Source organism: Coccinella septempunctata, chromosome 6, assembly GCF_907165205.1.
Source record: "Coccinella septempunctata chromosome 6, icCocSept1.1, whole genome shotgun sequence".
NCBI lineage: Eukaryota > Metazoa > Arthropoda > Insecta > Coleoptera > Coccinellidae > Coccinella > Coccinella septempunctata.
In genome coordinates this window covers 5495670-5510563 of record NC_058194.1, presented here as the reverse complement: position 1 = coordinate 5510563, position 14894 = coordinate 5495670, and the positions used below count along the sequence as shown (strand labels likewise).

Below are 14894 nucleotides of genomic sequence, written 5' to 3'. Positions count from 1 at the left end.
TCTCTGCAATCCAAACAGTCGTTTCACACTAGTATCATGACCCCAGCACAAAATACCATATGTTAATCTTGATTCTACAAAAGCACGATACACAGATATCAACACAAAATCCGACACAACCCCCACTAACGCTCGCAGCGCATAAACACTTGACGATATACAACTACAAACGTTATCGATATGAGCACTCCACGACAACTTACCCTCTATCAGTACACCCAAGAATTTGATTGGATCAGGTGGATTCATATCCCCCAGATCTCTCATTGAAAAAAACATGAACTCCGTCTTAGTTTCATTCAAGCTGAGCTGATTGCTACTGAACCATTCGGTGACAACAGAAAACAAGTCTCTCATGATGTCGAGTAAAAGTTCTTTAGACTGAGCTTTTTTTAGCACTGTTGCGTCATCAGCGAAAAGAACAAAATCTGCACTTGGATCACAGCCCACAAAATCATTTATGTAAATAAGAAAGAGAAGCGGTCCGAGGACCGATCCCTGAGGCACACCACAATCAACATCTGACATATCAGACAGATCCCCCTCGCGATCGACGCACTGTAATCTATCAGATAAATAGGAATCTATAAGCGCAATTGCACCCTGATCGAGCTTATATCGCTGTAATTTATAAAGAAGATGCTCTCTGGAGACACAATCAAAAGCTCTACTTAAGTCACAGAAGAGTCCAGCTATGTACGAACCCTGATTATAACCCTCATTTATTACTTTCATGAGCTCTGTGATGGCAGCTGCCGTGGAGAGGCCACCTCTGAACCCGAATTGAGAGCTATTAAAAAGGTCGTTGTTTTCAAAATAGGAGGTTAACTGCAGCTTGATAACACTCTCAAAGATTTTCGCGAATATAGGTATAATTGATATCGGCCTATAGTTACTGACCATTTGCACTGAACCCTTTTTATGAACAGGGACAACTCTTGCTACTTTAAGTATTTTCGGGAAGATGTAATCTTTTAAACACAAATTTATTAATTTCGTGAGTGGACCAATTATTTCATTCACCAAACTCTTGAGTATCTTGCTATTTAATCCATAGATGTCTCTACTACTCTTATTCTTAAGTTTCATAATGGTATCCCTCACCAAAGCCTCAGATACAAAAGAGAAACTGAATTGAATATTTTCTAATTTGGGTTCTATCGATCTACAGTAGTCACTCACAAAGTCCGCCGATGACCTTCTAAATGGTGGTATATTTGTGATGATCTCTTTAGGTGCATCGATGAAGAAAGTGTTAAATTCATTTGAGGTTATATTATTTTTACATGCACTTTTAGTTTTCAAAAGGTTGGTATTGTTTTTTACAACATTCCATACAGATTTTGGATTGTAATTGTTATTTCGGATATAATCATCATTAAATTTCCTTTTCGCATTTTTGATTTCGTACCGATATACTCTATGATAATCTCTAAGAATTTTCTTAACATGGGGTGTCCCATAGATTTTTACAAGATCTCTATAAAAATTCAATTTGTCGCGCATTTTCCTCAGATCGTCGGTGAACCAAGGAATAGGAGAGGTGTCAGCATAATGCTTATAGGTTTTTTGAGGAAAAGCTAAATCTCCACAATTTTTCACAAAAGTTACAAACATTTCAAATTTGCTATCCGTATCAATATTATCATCCTCTATAAAATCCCAACATATATTCCTCACCAGAAATTTCATAGTATCAATTCCAACCCTAGTGAGTGGCCTACATACAGTCAGCTTACAGGCTCTCTTAGACTCTGACTCGCAAGCAAATTTAGTCTCTACACCCATGTGATCTGAGAAGCCCAAATCAATCACACAACCCTTACATTCCCCAACGTTCGTAAATATGTTATCCAAACATGCAATACCTCTAGTAGGGGATGACACTAACTTACGTAGTCCATATGAAGAGAAAAGATCAATGATCGCAGATTTATTAGCGCTATCTATAAGAAAATTCACATTAAAGTCCCCCAAAACGAAAATACGATAGTCACAAATATCCATCAATTCCAAAATACCTGTAGTCACATCAAGAAAAATATCAAAATTACCATGTGGATTACGATAAAGAGCTATAATTATAGTTTTTAATTGAGTTGACTGTATCCACAAAATAGTAATGGAGAGAGAGTTGAGACTTGTAGGAAACCGTGGTGTGAAGTGAATTGCTCTGAAATTTCGTTTGTTGCACGAACCTGGATAGTTCTCTTCACTAAAAATTAGTTTACTATTTTTAGTAGACAGATTGGACAATGAAGGTGAAACAGTTTGAATAGGTATAAGTCCGACGTTCAGATACTATCAAAAGCATTTTGTATGCCCATGAAAAGGGCTGCCGACTTTTTTTCCTTCTTCTTGTTGCACTGCATGTTTGATATTAGGATTAGTAATGGTTGAGTGGTTGAATTTTTGGTTTTGAATCCAAACTGGTATGGTGGAATAGCTTCTCCTAATTCAGTACATATCCAATCTAAAAGAATTTTTTCAGACGTTTTTCCCACTATACAGATAGCAATGTCGATAATTTTCTAGCTTAGAGTGGTCAGTTTAAGAAAGTAAGAATTATTCTATTGAGCATTGTAGGGTCCAACTTCCTCAATATTCTCCGAGGCAAGTTATCGTTACCTGGGGCTGTGTTTTTTCCATGGTTTAGAGCTTTATAATATTCTTAATCTTCTATAGGTTCTATGTTTGCTTTTGTTTCTGTACAAGTAAAGCTGTATTGGTACCGGTACTCCACTGTAAGCAGTGTTGAGTGAGATCTTGACAAAAGCAGACCTACTCATAGCGCTGTAAAAGTGAAAAATGAAGAGAAAGACGAAGTGAAAGTGCCCACTAGCGAAGCTACGGAATATTTGATTCCGTAGGTGAAGTTTGTGAATGTGAATTTTAATTCGTTAAAATTTTCAAAGTCTGTGTTCATCTGCCAGAGTCCAGAATTGTTTAGATCGTTGGTTCTGCAGAAAGCATCAGGTGAGATTATTTTTCGTATCTTTTTCCTGATTTTTTTCATAGCGTAGAAAATTTTTGATGAGTCGTTTTGTTTTTATGCATGAGATATATTTTTCTATAAGGAAAGTCCTTACTCCAAAGCATTCAAACAGAACATTGTCTCCAAAAATGTCCAAGAAGTGACCTTACCGGTTCAAAAACAGAAGATGGAGGTGGTCAAAACCCCTCCAAACAAAATTTCCCCACCCGCCAAAAGAGTGAGAAAAGATAGCTCCTCGTCCAATGGAGAATCGAACAAAAAAAGAGTCTTGGAAACCCCAGCCCCACAGAAAACCACTCCAGTGAAGGAGAGAAAAGAAAAAATCCCCCCAGTCACCCTGAGAGGTACGTCAGAATGGACGTCAATTTCAAACGCGTTGATGCGAAACGGCATTAACTATAGCAGAGCAACAACTATGAAGGACGGAATTAAGATCGTCCCACAAACCCCAGAAGATCACCGAAGGATGACTGAATTCCTTCAAAAAATCAACAGAGAGTTTTACACTCTCTCTATTCCTTCGATCCTTGAGGACATCAAGGATCAAGGAATCGTTGATGCCGAGGTCATAAGGATGACCTCGAACATTACTAAGAAGCCAATGCCCTCACTACTGGTGAAAACCCAGAATAAGGGCATCTTCGAAATCAAGAGGCTGTACAACATGAACTGTGTTGTCGAACCAAAAAGAAGGACAGCAGGGCCTGGACAGTGCTGTCGTTGTCAACGGTATGGATATGCCTAGAGCAAATACACATTCCCATGGAGGTGCGTGAAATGCTCCGGTAATCACAGCTCCAAAGAATGTACGCTTACCAGAAAAAATCACGAACGTAATGCTTCTTGCGTCCTTTGTGGAAAACAAGGTCATCCAGCCAGCTACAAGGGATGTAGCGAAAGTAAATTGGTCACGAAAAAGAACAAGATATCGAGATCGAACCAAACCAGCTCGAATGAAAGACATCACTGAAGAAAACAGCATTGATACAATAGAAGACGGAACTTCAGACCACAATCCCATAGAATTCATAGTGGGACATGGCCCAAGAAACGAAGAAGCGACACAAACCAAGGATCGCACAGACTGGAAGAAATATAAGAATTTACTTCAGGAGAAAATCACGGAAATTCCCCAAATGAACACCCGGGATGAATTAGATGAAGCAGTTGAAAAATTGGAAAATCAAATAAAAGAAGCCTATGAAAAAAGCATCAAGAGAATAAGGAAGTCAATTCCGAAACATTCACATGAAGATACGCCAAGGTATATAAAGGAACTTATAAAAAAGAATAGAAGACTCAGAAAAATCTACAGAACAACAAAAAGAGAAGAAGACAAGAATAACAGATGGCACCAGAGATTAGGGGAACTGAATACAATAGATCACTCGGCTTGGAAAATGCAAAAACGCTTACGACGAGAACGGACAGTTATACCTCCACTGGCTGAGTTCGGCTTGAAGTTCTACAGATCGAACGGAGAGAGCACGGGGAAGGTGACGTCATTATTAGATCTCGTTCCCGGTCATTTTCAAATCCGAACGTACTGGGAGTTCTCTGTCGACATCACCTATGAGTTTCAAATGGTTGTCATGACGAGTTTACAACTTTTTGCCGCGTCCTATTTTGGCACTCCGAAAATAATTTTATAGAAATATTGGTGAAAACCAACGACGTAATATGCATAATATGCATTCGATAAGTGCAAGTTGTAAAAACAATTAGTGATCATTTCGAAATATGGTAGAACACGACATATGTAAGGATGAGAAGATTTGAAAATTGTTTTGGGTGCTTTCAAGATTCCCGCAGGTCCTCGGAGCTCAAGAAAACAACGATCAACGTTTAACAGAAAGGACCCCGCACACTTAGTTAGGAAAAGCGGGTCCAGTGAATTTTCCCCATTTTTACATATTATATTTATATCAACCTTAAGAACAATATATCAGATTTTCACGAAGGTCTTACATCCGGTTTGTTCTATAGGGCGTTCCAAAATTGCAGCTACGGAAAAATGAATCTTCAAATTTTGATGATATTTCTTCTAATTCTCAGAATTTCATCATGATGCCTTGGGTTCTGAATAACAAGATATCATAGATATCCAAACACAGCCCACCACGTTAAGTGTCGTTATACAGGCTATTCCATGAAGCTGTATAAGTAACTGAATGTAACTTTGTTTGTGACTTTGGGACCACCCTGAGTTTTTCAAAATATGATACCATGATGTATGTCCACCTCTGTAGGAAGTTTCATTAATGTACAAAGAACAGTTGCAAAATTATTCAGGTTTAAATTCGGACTTCATACAATTTTTCTTTAAAACTTATCTGTAGTTGAGATTACTGTCAATTATTCGATTTTTTATGAATTCTGTAGGCTACCTAAACGGTTGGTTAGCTTTCCTTCTGTTAAGTAGTTTTCAGTTAGAATATAAGTTTTCATTCAGTAAAATTATTATGATAGGTATTGTCGGTCGAAAGGTGTTTCTATTCAGGAATGTACAGGATGGACCTAATTCGGTTTCACTAATCTCCTCATTTAGCTATCTCAAAATCTGTTTATATAGAAAAACAGTATTATCATTTCAGGTTGTTGTATCTTTGAGCATTCTAAGGATGCATATTTTTTTTAAATATTATACCATGAAAGTATGTCGACCTTTGTGAACACTCGTGTATATATAATTAAAATATTGTTGCCAAATTATTCAGGTTTTAGTTCATTACTTGAAATAATAATTATCAACAATTTACATAAATCATCTGACAATCCTTTTTTTATTTTGCATAGAAAAGTGAGAAGATCTTTCTTAGAAATGTGCCCTGATTTAGTTTCATCTTCGGGAACTGGCAAACACTGTCTAAACAAATCAAGAAATTTGTCTTTTGTAATTGGGCAAAGGGCTTTGAATTCCTCATCAGTAAAATCCTTCTCGTCATGATACCTCCATTTAAAGGCTTCTCCATGGCATTCGCGCATTTTTTTGTAGAAATGTAGAGAATTGAATTCCGTTCATTCTAATGTTTTTCTTGGTGTATCGTATAAACCAACAAGGAGAGGACGAGGTATAAAAAGATCCACATTCATGTGGTGTCTGCAAATTCTAGCATTCTCACTAATATATATGTCATGTCCTATGAAAATTTTCACTCTGCACTTCAATGTTAACCTGCAAAGATCACCACCGTCTTCATTGCAAATGAAGCACGAATGACTTGGAGTTTGACGCAAAGTATTTAATTTAACTGGTACTGTAGAATCATCATTTATTTCGTTGATTATCTCTTTCAAATAATTAATGCAATTAATGCACAATCTCGTTAATTGGGTTACTTCAACTACCGGTAATTCTAATACTTCACGCTTCAAAACAGCCAGATTTCTTTTATCTACATCATCTTCTCTATCTATTCGTCTGAGGTTATTTAATGGAAACTCATGATCACATAGGAAACATGCATATCTATTTCGCGCGTTCGTTGCTGTCTTTTCACATTAACTTTCTATAACTTTATACCAATAATGGTCGCAACGATTAAAAAAAAACTAACTGAAAACTACTTAACAGAAGGAAAGCTAACCAACCCTTTAGGTATCCTACAGAATTCATAAAAAATCGAATAATTGACAGTAATCTCAACTACAGATGAGTTTCAAAGAAAAATTGTATGAAATCCGTATTTAAACCTGAATAATTTTGCAAGTGTTCTTTGTACATTAATGAAACTTTCGAGAGAGGTGGACATACATCATGGTATCATATTTTGAAAAACTCAGGGTGGTCCCAAAGTCACTTACAAAGTTACATTCAATTACTTATACAGCTTCATGGAACAGCCTGTATAACGAAACTCAACGTGGTGGGCGGTGTTTGGATATCTGTGATATCTTGATATTCAGAACCCAAGGCATCATGATGAAATTCTGAAAATTAGAAGAATTATCATCAAAATTTAAAGATTCATTTTTCCGTACCTGCAATTTTGGAACGCCCTATAGTACAAACCGGATGTAAGACCTTTGTGGAAATCTGATATATTCTTCCTAAGGTTGATATAAATATAATATGTAAAAATATGGAAAATTCACTGGACCCGCTTTTCCTGAGTAAGTGTGCGGGGTCCTTTGGCACTGGGTACTGGCCTCATTGTGCTGAGCTCAGTTTGCCATCACCATTGACTAGAGGTGCTGCTAGCTTGTGTGATTTAATTATGTTCCAAGAAATAAATAGTATTTATTTGGTATATTTTCAGCAAGCTCAACTTTGCTTCTTCGGTTTGGTGTCCTCATTATAATGTATATATCGAAAGGTTGGAAAAGGTGCAAGCTTAGTTTCTAAGGTTTCTAAGTTATAAGACGGGATTTCACCTGATACCTGGAAATCCGGATAAATACTTTGTTCGTTTGAGACATTTTCGAATTAATAGCTTGAAGGACAGAAGAATAATGAATGATTTAATTTTCATCTATAATATACTATCGAATAAAATTGATTGTCCTCAAATTCTAGATTCAATTGATTTTTATGTCCTGTTAGACATCTGAGGAGACCTCCTGTATTTTACCTGACCACCTATAGAACCAACAGTGCAAAGTATTCACTTATATCGAGAATGTTAGATCTATGCAATTCTTATGTACATAGCGTTGATTTATTTTCGGGGGGTAGTTTAAGTTCTTTCAAAAAAACTGTTAAGAGGATATTCGGGTAGTTCTTTACATTGTTCGTGAGCATTGTTTCATTTATTTCTGATTGTTAGCATTGTCTATTTTATATTATTAGTGGCCGCTTCTTTTGGGTGTTCACACCTGTTAGCGTTCTTCTTTGTAAAATAAAAAAATAAAAAAAAAATTGTACTATTTGATTTTTGTTTGTTTGAAAGTTTATCTGATATTTGAAACTGCGAAATGAATTTGAACCATGCTTTTATTAATAAGATTTGGTGTTGAACTCCTTTTGGATTATGAGGAAGAGGAAACTAAAGGCATCTGAAAGGGTACCAACTTTTGTCTTCAATATCAGATTGAATTCTACATTGCTTCAATGATTCGGCAGAAAAATGTTCTGAAATCTGAAAAACATCTTCAAATTTTCTCAAATAGGGCATCATTCCAATGTCAATAACTTCGAGATTTTTGCTTCATATTCAGTTGAACCATCCGAAAAAATCATTTTGTTTTCTATTACGGCGGCAGGGGCAGTTTTTCAAAGAGGTACTCGTTAGTTTTTGTCACTGACGGCAGACACAACTTCCAGTTAAACTTGTCCAACTTGACAGATCCCCATCGTTCTCTATCAGCAAACTCGGGGAAGTGCGAGCGTGATCGGAGAACATGCTCCGTCTCGACCCGAACAGAAAAGGGAATACTCAGAGATCGAAGTCGAACGCGATTGAAATACACTTGACGTGCTCAGAGTCGAAAAGTCGCCCTCAATTCAAAACATTCTAGTAAATCCAAAAGTAACATACGATTTTTACACTTTAAGATAATCAATGTTCAGGTCGCCACAAACAAAGATTATATCAGCTAGGCTGTAACAATAATTCAAAGCTAGTGATATTCTTTAGAGGAAATTTTCTAAATTACCCGGCCAGGTCTATATACACTCAAAATGGTTACGCGGGCCTTATGAGTGATCACTATAGTTCCACAAATTTCACACTCCAATTCCGAAAACCGAGACAAACACAGGCTTTTCACCTGCAAACCATCTCTGACATAGATCAGCGAACCTCCATGCTCTCTATTAGGACGGCCGTAGTAGTCAGCCAGGAAAAACCCAGGAACGGTCATAGTCTTGACATTTTCAGGACAGCACCAGTGCTCGACAACACTTATAACGTCAGCTTTTTTTTTCACCTATTAAGTAGCTCGAGAATATCCAGCTTATTCTTTATATATTGAGCATTCAGTTCATTCAGTTCAATAGCTTGAAATTTTGATTTTTTTTTTGAAAGGATCGTTTTTCAAGGAGCTTGTTGTTTCTCCGATCTCGGTCGGAAAAAACGATGAACAATAGCTTTGTTCAGCCAATTAGATGCATCCATAACTTTCTCATATTCAGAACTGACTATTACAACCTTGAATGATGAATAACTATCGGGAAACTTTGATGTAAGCTTTTGACATTTTAATGAAGGAAAATTCTTAGACAAAAAATGCTGTAAGTCTTCTGTAGTTGCATCGGACTTCAAGTTCGACACATGTAGCGCTCTAAATTTTTTAATTCCTTCCACTGGCGAACTTCCGGAATAATTACCAACCACCAAGGGTTGACTTCGCTTCTGGGTTCTCATCCTATGAGAAACAACCTGCCATTCTGAATTTCTGGCTTCCTTATTTGTTGGAATAGATGGTTCCATTTTGTCGGTTGTCACCAGACTTGAGTTTCCTCCATTCCAGGCGTCTTTGTTTCGTACTTCTTTTGGAACGGAAGTAGAAGAGATTTTTGACCCAGCGTTTTGCCGGAGAGACCCCGTATAATAGGACTCTGTTCAGGAGAATCCGAACACAAATCATCTAGATTGCGGGGCATATGTAAACATGTGGATGGGGGCAGCGAATCAGATGGAGATGATTCACTCGGATTCCCCGTTTTTTTAGATTTCCTGCCACAATTGTTATCAGTTGAATGCGTGATAAGGTTTTTAGAATTGTTCAATGAACGTATTTCTTCAGTGAGTTCTTTTATTTGTTTACTTTGGAATGTGATTATATTTCAATGTATCGAATTCGTTCATGAATTTACCGGTAATTTCGGCTACAATATCGTTCTTGATGTTCATTAGATCCAAAATTGGTTGATAAAACTCAGTTGTCTGTGAGCTTTGACACTTGAATTTCACAGTGTTTTCACCGATATGGCAATTTTCGCACTTCCAGTTATTCGCGGAATGCATACGAATTTCATTAAAACATTCAAGATAAGTTGAGACACTTGATGTGATAACTACTTCCACAAGAACAACAACTCAACGAATCATCATATCTATCAATTTGGATAGAACACTTGAAGCAACAATTTATTCATGTGGTTTGGAGACATTTGAAAGTAGATAATAATTATGTTGTGTGCGTATCCTTTGATTCGTTTCCTAGATGTTAGAATCTATAAAGGTGTACCTACTCATTGAGTGTTGGATTCTCGATGATTTCTAGAGAGATGTATGAAATTTTTCGTTCTTTTACTACTTGCTACAGAAATTTGTGTCTTTGTAGATTTGTCTATGAACCGACCCATGAGAAATATTTAGTACCTAGTAAAATCATTCAGCGAAAAATTATGATCGTTAAATATTTTTTACGGGTGAAATTCTTATCAAAATAGCTCCCCATGTATATCCCGGATTACTTAGGCATGAAAACACATATCATGCAACATTTTTTCATACTGAATAAACGATAAGGTCACCTGTTTATTTATTATGCGACTCTATAATGATCTCCCTAACAATGTAGATATTTTTCAAATAAGCCGCTTGCCTGAAAACGATTTCTGCGAATACTTTTATGGATTAAATCGTGTTATTTTATGATTGTTTCATTGTTTCTCTTATCTATCATTGTTATATTCGTAACGATCTGGATCTGTATAGGTATCGATACATCAGATATCTATAACTCAACTGAAACTTTATTCTTTCCAATCATGTACAGGGTGGGCAAATTTCGATGTTTTAGCACTACAGTTTTTGAACCAGAGGAGATACACAAAATCTGATACCCCATTCTCGTTCTCTTTTTCTGAGAAACTAACAAGAGTAGTAGTCATTTTTGGCCACTTTCTTTTGTTTTCAAGTTATAAGCGAAAATTTGAAAAATGGCGATATTGAAATTAATTTATATCTCCGCTAATACTGATGATAGAGATCTGAAATTGAAACATTATACAGGCACTTTTTTACGTTGAATCCAGTGGCGTTCTCGCCTCTTTAGCAGGATTTTTAATTACGAAGCTATAACCCAAAGTTATGTTTTTTTAAATGAGAACACTAGTTTTCTGTGCAATTTTTTGAAAGCTTTATTTTTTCTGATTTCTAAAATATATAACATCATATGGTTCGTGTCAATATAAATGATAGAAAATGGTCAAAAACCATTTTTCTCAATATTTCTATGGTTTCAACTTTTGATGACTACAGAAACATATAGCATCGTATGATTACCACTGTCTCCTTCTATAAGTCTTTTCATTATTATGAAAATTTATTAAATATATTATATCTTTATTCAAATTTTGTGAAAATTGGTAAAAAGCATGGAAAGAATGACATTGCCGGAAGGAGACTGCTTTTTTTATATGAAACTCTATTTTTCTGTGCTCGTCAAAAGTTGAAACCATAGAAATATTGAGAAAAAAGGTTTTTGACCATTTTCTATCATTTATATTGATACAATCCATATGATGTTATATATTTTTGAAATCAGAAAAAAATAAGCTTTCAAACAATTGCACAAAGAATTAGTGTTCCCATTTAAAAAAACATAACTTTGGGTAATAGCTTCGTAATTAAAAATCCTGCTGAAAAGGCGAGCACGCCACTGGATTCTACGTAAAAAAGTGCCTGCATAATGTTTCAATTTCAGAGCTCTATCATCAGTATCAGCGGAGATATAAATTTATTTCGATATCGCCATTTTTCCAATTTTTGCTTATAACTCGAAAACAAAAGAAAATGGCCAAAAATGACTACTACTATTGTAAGTTTCTCAGAAAAAGAGAACGAGAATGGGGTATCAGATTTTGTCTATCCCCTCTGGTTTGAAAGCTGTAGTGCTAAAACATCGAAATTTGCCCACCCTGTACAATCAACATCCTCACCTGAATGACGATGCGCATTCTTACATATTTACATATATGACATTCATAATTTGAGATCATAGTTTTAGTGTCTGAAATACATATAATGAAATGAAGGTTTTAGCGGCAGGAATTGAATTCAATTCCTGCCTGCATGCAGCTAAAACCTTCATTTCATAATTTGAGATTTTGAACTGTGAATGCTATTTTGGGCTCTAGCAAGTGTTTGTGTTCCAAATTTTAAATAAATGAATGGAAAATGCGTATGTTGGAACAGGTGACTGCTGAAGAGATGGGGTAGCTCGATGATAAACATACTGAAGCACGCTTGAATGAATGGCGTGAATAATGAAGCTTATTCAGCAAAATAATTAAATTAGGAACCATCAGTGTAGGAATTATAGGCGGGAGGCGATTAACCGAATTTTTTGAAGGTTGATATGTCAATGACAGCCTTCCAAGAAAAAATATCACAGAAATAATTACTACAAAACTAAAAAACCGCTCAATTGAGAGTCCATGCGTAATATTTTAGTCTAGGTTCTGAAACCTTTTGAATTATCGTATTACATTCTTGTTACTTCTTTCATTCCGGGTATCACCTTTGTTCTCCAATGGCGAGGTTTTCCAGATTCGCTGTATCGTCCATATGTAGGTAAATCCTCCCTAACTACTACTAAAAAATCCACTCCGTATTCTGCAACAGTAACGTCGCATCATGAACAATCGCTGACACAGCAGATAAAATAAGTCAGTATACATAGATCGTTTTATTAAAATATCTTTTTCTTGCATTAAAATTTATCAACTCATTCACAAATAGTCTAGTTTTCACATTCTCATAATGAAAACTCACGAACTCTGCGGAAGTTCGTTACTCAGAAGGATTAAGTTTTTGTTCCTAGGCCCTAAGCAATTTGGAAGATTGTGTCAGTAATTCTAGTGGTATAGAATGAAGATATAAACTAACTGAGGCAAATAAACCTGCATGCTCAATGTGTTATTCCTGACTGACTCCAGTCTTCAGGGAGAGATTTGTTTAATCTCCCCGCAATATTCAACTCGCTCCCCTTGAGTGTGAATTACTGTGCGGTTACCCAGACATGAAGATGTGTGAGTAATAGATAAGACTTAAAATTAGTTAGGACATTCGTATTATGTTTAATACCTACCTATACTAGAAAACAATTAATGAGGGTGAATTAACTACCTTCGATTGAATATCGAGCCATGAAAGGTGTTTTTTCTTTCGATTATTACCATGACTTTGAATTATTTATCATACCACACCTTAAAATAGTGTGTATTTCGACCTTTTTTTATAAACATAGTTAAATTATGATGTAATTTTGCTCACCGAGACGTGGCTTGACTCCTCAATTGCCGATTGCATAATTATAATGTTTTCAGAAAGGATAGATCTTGTCTGACGAGCTTGAAGGAAACTGGAGATGGTATTTTGATTGCGGTCAAAAAGAGTTCACATTCTTCCTTATTGCCTATAGTTAATACTAATGTTGAAGACTTGTTAGTTTCAGTCAAGGGCAAACCAAGTGTAGGTAGTGTTTGGAACAGTTTATATACCACCAAGCTCTTGTTCTTTGATAAGATTTCAGAGATTCATTGTGCTAATATAGAACATATTGTAAGTGAATTCGAACATCAGCAGGTTTTCATAGCTGGAGATTATAATTTGGGAAATGTTAGTTGGCATGATCCCTGTTTGAGTAGCGTTTCGTATCGTTGTGCTCGTCTTCTGGTTGATGCTCTTGCTTTTGGCGACTTACACCAGGTAAATTCAGTTAAGAATGTGCATGATGCTTGTTGGATCTCGTTCTATCTGGTGAAGCTGATCTCTTTATTGAGCCTGCTGTGCATGTTCTTTCTCGATTGGAACATTACCATCCCGCACTTTGTGCACACATTTCGTTGGATCCTGTCCGGTCTCCTGATGTCGGTAGTACTTATTTTAATTTCAAGAAGGCCAGTTATGCAGAACTCAACAGATATTTATTGTATGTGAACTGGCGTGAGATTTTGTCCGAGTCTGGTCATGTGGATGACATCGTGAATACTTTCTATGAAGTGGTCATGGCAGCCATTAAAAGGTTCGTGCTGAAGATCAGAACAAAGAGATCAACCTTTCCTCCGTAATTCTCTGTAGAGTTGAAGAGACTTATTTTCCACAAAAAAAAAAAGAATCCATCTAGTATACAAAAAATACAAACGTTGGGAGGATTATCTAGCTATCAGCAAGATAAGGTGCAGCTTTGGCGGCCACATATTATTCAAAATATATTTCTGATGTTGAAAATTCGTTGAGAGAGAATGTCGAATCATTTTGGAATTTCACGAACTCTAAGAGAGAAAACAACGACTTGCCGCTTAATATGCACCTAGATGAAGGGTTTTGCTAGTATAGATTCGCATATTGCTGAACTTTTTGCCGAACATTTCAAATCAGCATATTTACCAACTTTTGATTCTACATATGGGTGTACGGTGCCGCCGTCAAGCGGTCCACTTGGTTATTATATTTTATCTTTTTCAGTTGAGGAGGTTTTGGGCCGACTGCTTTCGCTAGATACCAACAAAGGTCCTGGACCTGACGAGATTCCACCCTTTTTTCTGAAGAACTGTTCCTCATCTCTTGCTCTTCCACTTTAGATAATATTCAATAAGTCTTTAACTACAGGTATTTTTCCTGAAAATTTGAAGTGCATTACAGTTAAACCTTTGTACAAAGCTGGTGACTGCATCATTAGTGCCATACCGAAAGTTTTTGAATCCTTAGTGTTGGAGCGATTGCGCAGAGACATATCTTCTAAGCTCTCAGAACAGCAGCATGGTTTTGTTTGTGGTAAGAGCGTTGAATCGAATCTCCTTGTGTTTGTTCAGTATGTAATGGATTTTTTGGAGGGGGGAAAGCAGGTTGACGTCATATATACGGATTTCTCCAAGGCATTCGATAAGGTGAATCATAGTATCTTGAGGAGAAAGCTATTTGGCATTTGGCATCTCGGGCAGATTGCTCAATTGGTTCATGTCATACTTAGATAGTCGTTCGCAAAGGGTTAAGGTCAGGGCTTC

General features: G+C 36.4%; 1 protein-coding gene across 2 annotated transcripts in view; it reads right to left on the bottom strand.

Moving 5' to 3' along the window:
* The window catches only part of LOC123314688 (delta-1-pyrroline-5-carboxylate synthase), a 183707-nt gene that overhangs the window by 9216 nt on the left and 159597 nt on the right, over positions 1-14894 (bottom strand). The gene's annotated exons all lie outside the window — the stretch shown is intronic.